General features: G+C 29.4%; 1 protein-coding gene across 11 annotated transcripts in view; it reads right to left on the reverse strand.

Moving 5' to 3' along the window:
- Nucleotides 1-14,045, reverse strand: part of LOC130450503 (ATP-sensitive inward rectifier potassium channel 12-like) — a 51,743-nt gene that overhangs the window by 13,548 nt on the left and 24,150 nt on the right. The window lies entirely within an intron of this gene.

Below are 14,045 nucleotides of genomic sequence, written 5' to 3' on the forward strand. Positions count from 1 at the left end.
ACTGGTTTGTGTCATACAAATGTGGACAGCTCCTGACACTGTCTATCAGTGTTCCATCGTCTAAATGACATTGTTGGATGTTGTAAACGAAAAAATGCCACCAAAACAGACTGATCTGACGTATTCTGTGATCATAACCTCACAATATTGAGACTGGTTTGTGTCATACGAATGTGGAAAGCTCCTGACACTGTCTATCAGTGTTCCATCGTCTAAATGACATTGTTGGATGTTGTAAACGAAAAAATACCACCAAAACAGACTGATCTGACGTATTCTGTGATCATAACCTCACAATATTGAGACTGGTTTGTGTCATACGAATGTGGAAAGCTCCTGACACTGTCTATCAGTGTTCCATCGTCTAAATGACATTGTTGGATGTTGTAAACGAAAAAATACCACCAAAACAGACTGATCTGACGTATTCTGTGATCATAACCTCACAATATTGAGACTGGTTTGTGTCATACGAATGTGGAAAGCTCCTGACACTGTCTATCAGTGTTCCATCGTCTAAATGACATTGTTGGATGTTGTAAACGAAAAAATACCACCAAAACAGACTGATCTGACGTATTCTGTGATCATAACCTCACAATATTGAGACTGGTTTGTGTCATACGAATGTGGAAAGCTCCTGACACTGTCTATCAGTGTTCCATCGTCTAAATGACATTGTTGGATGTTGTAAACGAAAAAATACCACCAAAACAGACTGATCTGACGTATTCTGTGATCATAACCTCACAATATTGAGACTGGTTTGTGTCATACGAATGTGGAAAGCTCCTGACACTGTCTATCAGTGTTCCATCGTCTAAATGACATTGTTGGATGTTGTAAACGAAAAAATACCACCAAAACAGACTGATCTGACGTATTCTGTGATCATAACCTCACAATATTGAGACTGGTTTGTGTCATACGAATGTGGAAAGCTCCTGACACTGTCTATCAGTGTTCCATCGTCTAAATGACATTGTTGGATGTTGTAAACGAAAAAATGCCACCAAAACAGACTGATCTGACGTATTCTGTGATCATAACCTCACAAAATTGAGACTGGTTTGTGTCATACGAATGTGGAAAGCTCCTGACACTGTCTATCAGTGTACAGACTGATCTGACGTATGACCTCACAAAATTGAGATATTACCATTTCAATGTCTTCTAACTAGTAATTCAGTTTGTTAGTTTATTATTAACTTTTAATTTTAATAAACTCAACATTGTTAATAGTTCTCATTAATTTTATACCCCAATATCAGATGGAAATGTCACAGATTTCAATTATTGTTTATTTCCATATAAATTATCGTACCAAAATTGTTTTTAACTTAACGTTGTATAATCAAATTTATTAGGTATCCTCTTATGCAAACAATCAAAGTTAACCAAAGACCACTTAACGTATTCAACATAAATTGATAATTTACTACGAATTCAATTAGATTAAAAGATTCAACCGAGATAAACGACATCACGAATCTATTTTGTTTAAATTATACCAGTTGGAAATTTATAATTTTGTAGTACAGAATCCGTATCCGGTTACAGAATTTTTAGACCGGAAGCTATTGAACCGGAATTCGTCCATGATTTTCTGATACCTGTCATGTTCATAGAACATCGATTTTTTTTGTGATTTTCCAAGAAAAAATCTCGGAAAATCACAGACTCTGGATGAAAATGTTTCGCATATTTTTCCGAGCAGTTCTGTCCACGAGAGCGACGTCCTGCCAACATTTTTTCTGATCGTTTCGAACAAAATATGTTTGAATAAAGAATCACGAAATATCGATGATTTTCCTTGCATTTTCATATACATATTTCAGCCCTTAGAACCCTTGCAACCCTCCTGCTAAACAAATAGCCCCAGGATCTATTTATTTTGCAAAGAAAATCTCATTTTCACAGGAAAATGTCAATGGAAATCCAAGAATCACTTCTCTTGATACTTTTTTGGATAGCATATCAGTTTCCCAGTACTTGCTTGCTTGTTTATTAAGAAAATTCTTCAGAAAATCTTCCTAAGATCCTCAATAGTGAAAGGTCTTCCTTTTTCTGCCAAAGATCGCTGCTTGATCTTTTCCTTTACTAAAAAGGACATTGTCTAATTTGTTTCCTGAACACTAGCTCGTAGGATCCTTCGTTCTATCCAGATAGTAGTGAAGATCAAATGCGTAGAATTATACTATCGAAATAGAAAGAAATATCATAGATTAACCACTCTAACATCTATTTCTCGTAGTTTTTGCTTTTTTTTTTACAGTTCCCATCACTCTAAACGCCGACGTCATGGCGATCCATTCAGAACAAAAAAGAGAGATGCAGAGAATGGTGTACTGATTTTCTTTCCTTTTTTATAAGCAGTTTGAGTTCACTTGAACAAACTCCTATACCTTGAACTCTCTATGTTGTATAATTATATCATAATTAGCCTTATTATTTGAAGTACAGCCCATCGTAATCTATGTTCAGGAAGCTCTTTAAAACCTTGGTTGAACCATTCTTTGGGATCAGAAAACCAAAAAGCAAAACGTAGCAAAGCTACTAGGGAAAATCCAGCGATGGCTAAGCACGCGGGACTTGGTTGAACACGTGTGAAGCAGCGACGAATAAAAGGACAGGAAGAAATCCTGCCACACTTGGTTCACCTTAATCGAAGCAATTTGGAGCTGGGGTTTACACCAAAGCTTTGGAGGAGGACCAAAGTAACCTTCATACCAAAATGCAGTATCGCAGCAAGAAATGGGGTCATAATAGATCGTTTGGGTCGCACTATCTAACACAGATTTATTCGACAACTAATTCTACGTAATCCCATCAGATACAAAACAAGACTTTCCGATCGAATCGATTTCTCTTTGCTACTGGTTCTGGTCATTGTCTAACTAAAATATTTAGACATCTCTAATCGATATTCCGTTCGAACCTCTGTTAATTTGTTTGGCTCTATTCGACACGTATGTTATTTTTGAAAAGTCCAAGGGAATTCGATGATGGGCGAGTTATGGCACTAGATTGGATTTGATCGATTTGATCTGCACTATTAAAAAAATTTTATGTCTTTTCACATATTTTCCTTGTGGCCAACAAACAAAATGATTAAAATGAATTAGAGAATTGTACTCTTCATAAAGTTACAAAGAAATTGAGTCGTAGTTTCCAAATAAAATCTATATAAGTAAATTTTGAATTAGTTGATTCATTAATTCTGAATATGAAGTTGGTTTTTTCGATCAAACGTTTTGACATCTTACTTGTTTTTCTTTTTCGTCAGTAGTGTTATGTGTAATTCTGTTTGTTTCATCGTTATCAGTATCACTAGCACACATTCGTTCACTTTCACATAAACAAATGACGATTTATTTCTAGATATGAGACAAAAAAAATCATATTTAGATGCGAAACCCATAAAAAATAGGAAATTCAAAATATGTTTTGGAAGGTTGTCGTACGCTAGACTGCTTTAGCGACAATTGATGAAAATGTATATACCGGGATTTTCATTATGAACGTATCGACGAAATGAGTATTTAGAAATATTATTTTGCGTATAGAACTCAAAGGAAAAATAATTATCTAGATTAGGTTATATCCCTTCGATTTCATTTTGTATATATAGGGCGCGGAAATCATCCCTTCAGGTACTTTTTTCCGTTTAAAAAATCAAATGATGTACAAACTAATCATCGCTTGTTTTATTTATTGTCGACCACCTCATAAAGGAAAAACCATGGAAGAGTTTCTGATAATAGCAACCCCCTGCTTGTGATTTGATTTTTTGAACGGAAAAAAAGTACCTGAAGGGATGATTTCCGCGCCCTATAAGACTATAAGTTTTTTATAGTGTTTATTTTCGTTTAAAATCCCAATAATCAAGTTAAATACGCGATTAATTTGCTTGGAATTGTTTGTTCAATCAAGCAAAAATGAAATACCTCAAAAATCAATAAATTTTCTTGAAAAATAGTACAAAATATCGATAAATCTCGTGGTACTGGGAAATTTATGATGAAGACTACAGATTTCAACTTTAAAATCCCAATAATCAAGTTAAATACGCGATTAATTTGCTTGGAATTGTTTGTTCAATCAAGCAAAAATGAAATACCTCAAAAATCAATAAATTTTCTTGAAAAATAGTACAAAATATCGATAAATCTCGTGGTACTGGGAAATTTATGATGAAGACTACAGATTTCAACTTTAAAATCCCAATAATCAAGTTAAATACGCGATTAATTTGCTTGGAATTGTTTGTTCAATCAAGCAAAAATGAAATACCTCAAAAATCAGTAAATTTTCTTAAAAAATAGTACAAAATATCGATAAATCTCGTGGTACTGGGAAATGTATGTTGAAAACTACAGATTTCAACTTTAAAATCCCAATAATCAAGTTAAATACGCGATTAATTTGCTTGGAATTGTTTGTTCAATCAAGCAAAAATGAAATACCTCAAAAATCAATAAATTTTCTTGAAAAATAGTACAAAATATCGATAAATCTCGTGGTACTGGGAAATTTATGATGAAGACTACAGATTTCAACTTTAAAATCCCAATAATCAAGTTAAATACGCGATTAATTTGCTTGGAATTGTTTGTTCAATCAAGCAAAAATGAAATACCTCAAAAATCAATAAATTTTCTTAAAAAATAGTACAAAATATCGATAAATCTCGTGGTACTGGGAAATATGTATGATGAAGACTACAGATTTCAACTTTAAAATCCCAATAATCAAGTTAAATACGCGATTAATTTGCTTGGGATTGTTTGTTCAATCAAGCAAAAATGAAATACCTCAAAAATCAATAAATTTTCTTAAAAAATAGTACAAAATATCGATAAATCTCGTGGTACTGGGAAATATGTATGATGAAGACTACAGATTTCAACTTTAAAATCCCAATAATCAAGTTAAATACGCGATTAATTTGCTTGGGATTGTTTGTTCAATCAAGCAAAAATGAAATACCTCAAAAATCAATAAATTTTCTTAAAAAATAGTACAAAATATCGATAAATCTCGTGGTACTGGGAAATATGTATGTTGAAAACTACAGATTTCAACTTTAAAATCCCAATAATCAAGTTAAATACGCGATTAATTTGCTTGGAATTGTTTGCTCAATCAAGCAAAAATGAAATACTTCAAAAATCAATAAATTTTCTTGAAAAATAGTACAAAATATCGATAAATCTCGTGGTACTGGGAAATATGTATGTTGAAAACTACAGATTTCAACTTTAAAATCCCAATAATCAAGTTAAATACGCGATTAATTTGCTTGGAATTGTTTGTTCAATCAAGCAAAAATGAAATACCTCAAAAATCAGTAAATTCTCTTAAAAAATAGTACAAAATATCGATAAATCTCGTGGTACTGGGAAATGTATGTTGAAGACTACAAATTTCAACTTTAAAATCCGAATAATCAAGTTAAATACGCGATTAATTTGCTTGGAATTGTTTGCTCAATCAAGCAAAAATGAAATACCTCAAAAATCAATAAATTTTCTTGAAAAATAGTACAAAATATCGATAAATCTCGTGGTACTGGGAAATGTATGTTGAAGACTACAGATTTCAACTTTAAAATCCCAATAATCAAGTTAAATACGCGATTAATTTGCTTGGAATTGTTTGTTCAATCAAGCAAAAATGAAATACCTCAAAAATCAGTAAATTCTCTTAAAAAATAGTACAAAATATCGATAAATCTCGTGGTACTGGGAAATGTATGTTGAAAACTACAGATTTCAACTTTAAAATCCCAATAATTAAGTTAAATACGCGATTAATTTGCTTGGAATTGTTTGTTCAATCAAGCAAAAATGAAATACCTCAAAAATCAATAAATTTTCTTGAAAAATAGTACAAAATATCGATAAATCTCGTGGTACTGCGAAATGTATGTTGAAAACTACAGATTTCAACTTTAAAATCCCAATAATTAAGTTAAATACGCGATTAATTTGCTTGGAATTGTTTGTTCAATCAAGCAAAAATGAAATACCTCAAAAATCAATAAATTTTCTTGAAAAATAGTACAAAATATCGATAAATCTCGTGGTACTGGGAAATTTATGATGAAGACTACAGATTTCAACTTTAAAATCCCAATAATCAAGTTAAATACGCGATTAATTTGCTTGGAATTGTTTGTTCAATCAAGCAAAAATGAAATACCTCAAAAATCAATAAATTTTCTTAAAAAATAGTACAAAATATCGATAAATCTCGTGGTACTGGGAAATATGTATGATGAAGACTACAGATTTCAACTTTAAAATCCCAATAATCAAGTTAAATACGCGATTAATTTGCTTGGAATTGTTTGTTCAATCAAGCAAAAATGAAATACCTCAAAAATCAGTAAATTCTCTTAAAAAATAGTACAAAATATCGATAAATCTCGTGGTACTGGGAAATGTATGTTGAAAACTACAGATTTCAACTTTAAAATCCCAATAATCAAGTTAAATACGCGATTAATTTGCTTGGAATTGTTTGTTCAATCAAGCAAAAATGAAATACCTCAAAAATCAGTAAATTTTCTTAAAAAATAGTACAAAATATCGATAAATCTCGTGGTACTGGGAAATGTATGTTGAAAACTACAGATTTCAACTTTAAAATCCCAATAATCAAGTTAAATACGCGATTAATTTGCTTGGAATTGTTTGTTCAATCAAGCAAAAATGAAATACCTCAAAAATCAATAAATTTTCTTGAAAAATAGTACAAAATATCGATAAATCTCGTGGTACTGGGAAATTTATGATGAAGACTACAGATTTCAACTTTAAAATCCCAATAATCAAGTTAAATACGCGATTAATTTGCTTGGAATTGTTTGTTCAATCAAGCAAAAATGAAATACCTCAAAAATCAATAAATTTTCTTAAAAAATAGTACAAAATATCGATAAATCTCGTGGTACTGGGAAATATGTATGATGAAGACTACAGATTTCAACTTTAAAATCCCAATAATCAAGTTAAATACGCGATTAATTTGCTTGGGATTGTTTGTTCAATCAAGCAAAAATGAAATACCTCAAAAATCAATAAATTTTCTTAAAAAATAGTACAAAATATCGATAAATCTCGTGGTACTGGGAAATATGTATGATGAAGACTACAGATTTCAACTTTAAAATCCCAATAATCAAGTTAAATACGCGATTAATTTGCTTGGAATTGTTTGTTCAATCAAGCAAAAATGAAATACCTCAAAAATCAATAAATTTTCTTAAAAAATAGTACAAAATATCGATAAATCTCGTGGTACTGGGAAATATGTATGATGAAGACTACAGATTTCAACTTTAAAATCCCAATAATCAAGTTAAATACGCGATTAATTTGCTTGGAATTGTTTGTTCAATCAAGCAAAAATGAAATACCTCAAAAATCAATAAATTTTCTTAAAAAATAGTACAAAATATCGATAAATCTCGTGGTACTGGGAAATATGTATGATGAAGACTACAGATTTCAACTTTAAAATCCCAATAATCAAGTTAAATACGCGATTAATTTGCTTGGAATTGTTTGTTCAATCAAGCAAAAATGAAATACCTCAAAAATCAGTAAATTCTCTTAAAAAATAGTACAAAATATCGATAAATCTCGTGGTACTGGGAAATGTATGTTGAAGACTACAAATTTCAACTTTAAAATCCGAATAATCAAGTTAAATACGCGATTAATTTGCTTGGAATTGTTTGCTCAATCAAGCAAAAATGAAATACCTCAAAAATCAATAAATTTTCTTGAAAAATAGTACAAAATATCGATAAATCTCGTGGTACTGGGAAATGTATGTTGAAGACTACAGATTTCAACTTTAAAATCCCAATAATCAAGTTAAATACGCGATTAATTTGCTTGGAATTGTTTGTTCAATCAAGCAAAAATGAAATACCTCAAAAATCAGTAAATTCTCTTAAAAAATAGTACAAAATATCGATAAATCTCGTGGTACTGGGAAATATGTATGATGAAGACTACAGATTTCAACTTTAAAATCCCAATAATCAAGTTAAATACGCGATTAATTTGCTTGGAATTGTTTGTTCAATCAAGCAAAAATGAAATACCTCAAAAATCAATAAATTTTCTTGAAAAATAGTACAAAATATCGATAAATCTCGTGGTACTGCGAAATGTATGTTGAAAACTACAGATTTCAACTTTAAAATCCCAATAATTAAGTTAAATACGCGATTAATTTGCTTGGAATTGTTTGTTCAATCAAGCAAAAATGAAATACCTCAAAAATCAATAAATTTTCTTGAAAAATAGTACAAAATATCGATAAATCTCGTGGTACTGCGAAATGTATGTTGAAAACTACAGATTTCAACTTTAAAATCCCAATAATTAAGTTAAATACGCGATTAATTTGCTTGGAATTGTTTGTTCAATCAAGCAAAAATGAAATACCTCAAAAATCAATAAATTTTCTTGAAAAATAGTACAAAATATCGATAAATCTCGTGGTACTGGGAAATTTATGATGAAGACTACAGATTTCAACTTTAAAATCCCAATAATCAAGTTAAATACGCGATTAATTTGCTTGGAATTGTTTGTTCAATCAAGCAAAAATGAAATACCTCAAAAATCAATAAATTTTCTTAAAAAATAGTACAAAATATCGATAAATCTCGTGGTACTGGGAAATATGTATGATGAAGACTACAGATTTCAACTTTAAAATCCCAATAATCAAGTTAAATACGCGATTAATTTGCTTGGAATTGTTTGTTCAATCAAGCAAAAATGAAATACCTCAAAAATCAGTAAATTCTCTTAAAAAATAGTACAAAATATCGATAAATCTCGTGGTACTGGGAAATGTATGTTGAAAACTACAGATTTCAACTTTAAAATCCCAATAATCAAGTTAAATACGCGATTAATTTGCTTGGAATTGTTTGTTCAATCAAGCAAAAATGAAATACCTCAAAAATCAGTAAATTTTCTTAAAAAATAGTACAAAATATCGATAAATCTCGTGGTACTGGGAAATGTATGTTGAAAACTACAGATTTCAACTTTAAAATCCCAATAATCAAGTTAAATACGCGATTAATTTGCTTGGAATTGTTTGTTCAATCAAGCAAAAATGAAATACCTCAAAAATCAATAAATTTTCTTGAAAAATAGTACAAAATATCGATAAATCTCGTGGTACTGGGAAATTTATGATGAAGACTACAGATTTCAACTTTAAAATCCCAATAATCAAGTTAAATACGCGATTAATTTGCTTGGAATTGTTTGTTCAATCAAGCAAAAATGAAATACCTCAAAAATCAATAAATTTTCTTAAAAAATAGTACAAAATATCGATAAATCTCGTGGTACTGGGAAATATGTATGATGAAGACTACAGATTTCAACTTTAAAATCCCAATAATCAAGTTAAATACGCGATTAATTTGCTTGGGATTGTTTGTTCAATCAAGCAAAAATGAAATACCTCAAAAATCAATAAATTTTCTTAAAAAATAGTACAAAATATCGATAAATCTCGTGGTACTGGGAAATATGTATGATGAAGACTACAGATTTCAACTTTAAAATCCCAATAATCAAGTTAAATACGCGATTAATTTGCTTGGAATTGTTTGTTCAATCAAGCAAAAATGAAATACCTCAAAAATCAATAAATTTTCTTAAAAAATAGTACAAAATATCGATAAATCTCGTGGTACTGGGAAATATGTATGATGAAGACTACAGATTTCAACTTTAAAATCCCAATAATCAAGTTAAATACGCGATTAATTTGCTTGGAATTGTTTGTTCAATCAAGCAAAAATGAAATACCTCAAAAATCAATAAATTTTCTTAAAAAATAGTACAAAATATCGATAAATCTCGTGGTACTGGGAAATATGTATGATGAAGACTACAGATTTCAACTTTAAAATCCCAATAATCAAGTTAAATACGCGATTAATTTGCTTGGAATTGTTTGTTCAATCAAGCAAAAATGAAATACCTCAAAAATCAGTAAATTCTCTTAAAAAATAGTACAAAATATCGATAAATCTCGTGGTACTGGGAAATGTATGTTGAAGACTACAAATTTCAACTTTAAAATCCGAATAATCAAGTTAAATACGCGATTAATTTGCTTGGAATTGTTTGCTCAATCAAGCAAAAATGAAATACCTCAAAAATCAATAAATTTTCTTGAAAAATAGTACAAAATATCGATAAATCTCGTGGTACTGGGAAATGTATGTTGAAGACTACAGATTTCAACTTTAAAATCCCAATAATCAAGTTAAATACGCGATTAATTTGCTTGGAATTGTTTGTTCAATCAAGCAAAAATGAAATACCTCAAAAATCAATAAATTTTCTTAAAAAATAGTACAAAATATCGATAAATCTCGTGGTACTGGGAAATATGTATGATGAAGACTACAGATTTCAACTTTAAAATCCCAATAATCAAGTTAAATACGCGATTAATTTGCTTGGAATTGTTTGTTCAATCAAGCAAAAATGAAATACCTCAAAAATCAGTAAATTCTCTTAAAAAATAGTACAAAATATCGATAAATCTCGTGGTACTGGGAAATATGTATGATGAAGACTACAGATTTCAACTTTAAAATCCCAATAATCAAGTTAAATACGCGATTAATTTGCTTGGAATTGTTTGTTCAATCAAGCAAAAATGAAATACCTCAAAAATCAATAAATTTTCTTAAAAAATAGTACAAAATATCGATAAATCTCGTGGTACTGGGAAATATGTATGATGAAGACTACAGATTTCAACTTTAAAATCCCAATAATCAAGTTAAATACGCGATTAATTTGCTTGGAATTGTTTGTTCAATCAAGCAAAAATGAAATACCTCAAAAATCAATAAATTTTCTTAAAAAATAGTACAAAATATCGATAAATCTCGTGGTACTGGGAAATATGTATGATGAAGACTACAGATTTCAACTTTAAAATCCCAATAATCAAGTTAAATACGCGATTAATTTGCTTGGAATTGTTTGTTCAATCAAGCAAAAATGAAATACCTCAAAAATCAGTAAATTCTCTTAAAAAATAGTACAAAATATCGATAAATCTCGTGGTACTGGGAAATGTATGTTGAAGACTACAAATTTCAACTTTAAAATCCGAATAATCAAGTTAAATACGCGATTAATTTGCTTGGAATTGTTTGCTCAATCAAGCAAAAATGAAATACCTCAAAAATCAATAAATTTTCTTGAAAAATAGTACAAAATATCGATAAATCTCGTGGTACTGGGAAATGTATGTTGAAGACTACAGATTTCAACTTTAAAATCCCAATAATCAAGTTAAATACGCGATTAATTTGCTTGGAATTGTTTGTTCAATCAAGCAAAAATGAAATACCTCAAAAATCAGTAAATTCTCTTAAAAAATAGTACAAAATATCGATAAATCTCGTGGTACTGGGAAATGTATGTTGAAAACTACAGATTTCAACTTTAAAATCCCAATAATTAAGTTAAATACGCGATTAATTTGCTTGGAATTGTTTGTTCAATCAAGCAAAAATGAAATACCTCAAAAATCAATAAATTTTCTTGAAAAATAGTACAAAATATCGATAAATCTCGTGGTACTGCGAAATGTATGTTGAAAACTACAGATTTCAACTTTAAAATCCCAATAATTAAGTTAAATACGCGATTAATTTGCTTGGAATTGTTTGTTCAATCAAGCAAAAATGAAATACCTCAAAAATCAATAAATTTTCTTGAAAAATAGTACAAAATATCGATAAATCTCGTGGAACTGGGAAATTTATGATGAAGACTACAGATTTCAACTTTAAAATCCCAATAATCAAGTTAAATACGCGATTAATTTGCTTGGAATTGTTTGTTCAATCAAGCAAAAATGAAATACCTCAAAAATCAATAAATTTTCTTAAAAAATAGTACAAAATATCGATAAATCTCGTGGTACTGGGAAATATGTATGATGAAGACTACAGATTTCAACTTTAAAATCCCAATAATCAAGTTAAATACGCGATTAATTTGCTTGGAATTGTTTGTTCAATCAAGCAAAAATGAAATACCTCAAAAATCAGTAAATTCTCTTAAAAAATAGTACAAAATATCGATAAATCTCGTGGTACTGGGAAATGTATGTTGAAAACTACAGATTTCAACTTTAAAATCCCAATAATTAAGTTAAATACGCTATTAATTTGCTTGGAATTGTTTGTTCAATCAAGCAAAAATGAAATACCTCAAAAATCAATAAATCCTCTTAAAAAATAGTACAAAATATCGATAAATCTCGTGGTACTGGGAAATTTATGATGAAGACTACAGATTTCAACTTTAAAATCCCAATAATCAAGTTAAATACGCGATTAATTTGCTTGGAATTGTTTGTTCAATCAGGCAAAAATGAAATACCTCAAAAATCAGTAAATTCTCTTAAAAAATAGTACAAAATATCGATAAATCTCGTGGTACTGGGAAATGTATGTTGAAGACTACAAATTTCAACTTTAAAATCCGAATAATCAAGTTAAATACGCGATTAATTTGCTTGGAATTGTTTGCTCAATCAAGCAAAAATGAAATACCTCAAAAATCAATAAATTTTCTTGAAAAATAGTACAAAATATCGATAAATCTCGTGGTACTGGGAAATGTATGTTGAAGACTACAGATTTCAACTTTAAAATCCCAATAATCAAGTTAAATACGCGATTAATTTGCTTGGAATTGTTTGTTCAATCAAGCAAAAATGAAATACCTCAAAAATCAGTAAATTCTCTTAAAAAATAGTACAAAATATCGATAAATCTCGTGGTACTGGGAAATGTATGTTGAAAACTACAGATTTCAACTTTAAAATCCCAATAATCAAGTTAAATACGCGATTAATTTGCTTGGAATTGTTTGTTCAATCAAGCAAAAATGAAATACCTCAAAAATCAATAAATTTTCTTGAAAAATAGTACAAAATATCGATAAATCTCGTGGTACTGCGAAATGTATGTTGAAAACTACAGATTTCAACTTTAAAATCCCAATAATTAAGTTAAATACGCGATTAATTTGCTTGGAATTGTTTGTTCAATCAAGCAAAAATGAAATACCTCAAAAATCAATAAATTTTCTTGAAAAATAGTACAAAATATCGATAAATCTCGTGGTACTGCGAAATGTATGTTGAAAACTACAGATTTCAACTTTAAAATCCCAATAATTAAGTTAAATACGCGATTAATTTGCTTGGAATTGTTTGTTCAATCAAGCATTAATGAAATACCTCAAAAATCAATAAATTTTCTTGAAAAATAGTACAAAATATCGATAAATCTCGTGGTACTGCGAAATGTATGTTGAAAACTACAGATTTCAACTTTAAAATCCCAATAATTAAGTTAAATACGCGATTAATTTGCTTGGAATTGTTTGTTCAATCAAGCATTAATGAAATACCTCAAAAATCAATAAATTTTCTTGAAAAATAGTACAAAATATCGATAAATCTCGTGGTACTGCGAAATGTATGTTGAAAACTACAGATTTCAACTTTAAAATCCCAATAATTAAGTTAAATACGCGATTAATTTGCTTGGAATTGTTTGTTCAATCAAGCAAAAATGAAATACCTCAAAAATCAATAAATTTTCTTGAAAAATAGTACAAAATATCGATAAATCTCGTGGTACTGCGAAATGTATGTTGAAAACTACAGATTTCAACTTTAAAATCCCAATAATTAAGTTAAATACGCGATTAATTTGCTTGGAATTGTTTGTTCAATCAAGCATTAATGAAATACCTCAAAAATCAATAAATTTTCTTGAAAAATAGTACAAAATATCGATAAATCTCGTGGTACTGGGAAATGTATGTTGAAGACTACAAATTTCAACTTTAAAATCCGAATAATCAAGTTAAATACGCGATTAATTTGCTTGGAATTGTTTGTTCAATCAAGCAAAAATGAAATACCTCAAAAATCAATAAATTTTCTTG

This window comes from Diorhabda sublineata, chromosome 11 (assembly GCF_026230105.1).
Source record: "Diorhabda sublineata isolate icDioSubl1.1 chromosome 11, icDioSubl1.1, whole genome shotgun sequence".
Lineage (NCBI taxonomy): Eukaryota > Metazoa > Arthropoda > Insecta > Coleoptera > Chrysomelidae > Diorhabda > Diorhabda sublineata.